Here is a 1250-nt window from a genome sequence, read left to right as displayed (position 1 = left end):
CTCCATTTCCTAAACTGTACTGTAAACCCCCATGGCTATTCTGTAACTACCTATTTGTACCTCTTTTTTTTTCTCCAACCAGGGAATGTTTAATACCTGGGAAGTTGCATGCTTTCAGGAGAAGGAGGAGCTGATTAGGAGAGCCAACCTCATCCTCCATCCCTGCACCTGAGAGGAGGCAGGCCAGAGGCTGGTCCACAGGAGAAAAAGAGCACCCATCTGGCTTCCTGCTGCCCTCCCTATCATGCCACCAACAATGTCCACAGACCTTGGCGGAGCGAGGGTGGTTCCCTCAGGGTAGCAGCCCTGCTTGCATAGGGAAGGCCAGGTCATCCCCTCGGGTGTCTTTATTGTTGGTCTCTTAGTGTCCTTCCTTGGTTGCAATTTCCTCTAAGATCTTGCATCTCCCTTAATGAGCCTGGTACATCCTGTCTCTGGGTCCACCAGCTTGCAGGTGATGCTCTACCAGGCATTCCACTCCTCCTTAGTCATGGGCTTCATGGCCTGGACCTGAGACTTCTGCTTATCTGTCAGGACTGGGCCAACCTCTTGCTACCCTGCACATCTGTGCCATTGGTCCAGCAAGGAGCCTGGCAGAGCCTCAGGCTGCCATACCTTCATCTTCCTGCCTTTCTTCTTCAGCTTCTTCTTACTTTTCTTCTTCTTCCTCTTGTCCTTGTGTTTCCCAAACTTCTTCTGCCCATCCCTGGAGGAAGAAGAGGAGGACAAGGAAGAAGAGGAGCTAGAAGAACTAGAAGAAGAGGAGGAGGAGCTGGACGGAAGTCTCTTCTGGGCCTTGTGTTTGCTGCCCTCCTCCGACCCAGAGGAGGTGGTGCTGGCCTTGAAGCCTTGTGATTGAGGTGCCAAACAGCTCCTCTGGGCATCTTTACTGCTCCTCTTCCATCTCTTTTCCAACCCTCACCTCCATGACCGGCTGAGACTTGTCTAGCACTTGCGAGAGCCGAAGTGATGCATAGCTGGGGACTTGCCTTTGCCGGAGGATGTGGCTTCAAGGTGACTTCTCTATTTGTATTTCTCAGTCCACTCACCTCTTCATCCATTCCCCCATACCACCTCCCATCTAGCAACTATTAAAGTGCTCTGTGTATCCCTGATTCTGCCTCTGTTCTTCTTGTTTGCTTAGTTTGTTTTTTAGATTCAAACATTGATGCATATGTATTTTTTTGCCATTTTATTCATAGTTTAGATCTCTTTCTTAAATAAGGGTTAACATTTCATATAATAAGGGC

The 1250-nt window shown here is 49.3% G+C and overlaps 1 pseudogene; it reads right to left on the bottom strand.

The window, feature by feature from the left end:
• Positions 1-292: 292 nt before the first annotated feature.
• LOC129063033 (ADP-ribosylation factor-like protein 6-interacting protein 4) lies at positions 293-975 on the bottom strand (annotated as a pseudogene).
• Between the last annotated feature and the right edge of the window lie 275 nt (positions 976-1250).

This window comes from Pteronotus mesoamericanus, unplaced genomic scaffold (genome assembly GCF_021234165.1).
Source record: "Pteronotus mesoamericanus isolate MK-2021 breed Mesoamerican mustached bat unplaced genomic scaffold, CSHL_Meso_final scaffold_85, whole genome shotgun sequence".
NCBI classification, from domain to species: domain Eukaryota; kingdom Metazoa; phylum Chordata; class Mammalia; order Chiroptera; family Mormoopidae; genus Pteronotus; species Pteronotus mesoamericanus.
The sequence above is the reverse complement of the archived record's forward strand: the minus strand, read 5'-3'. Positions and strand labels throughout refer to the sequence as shown.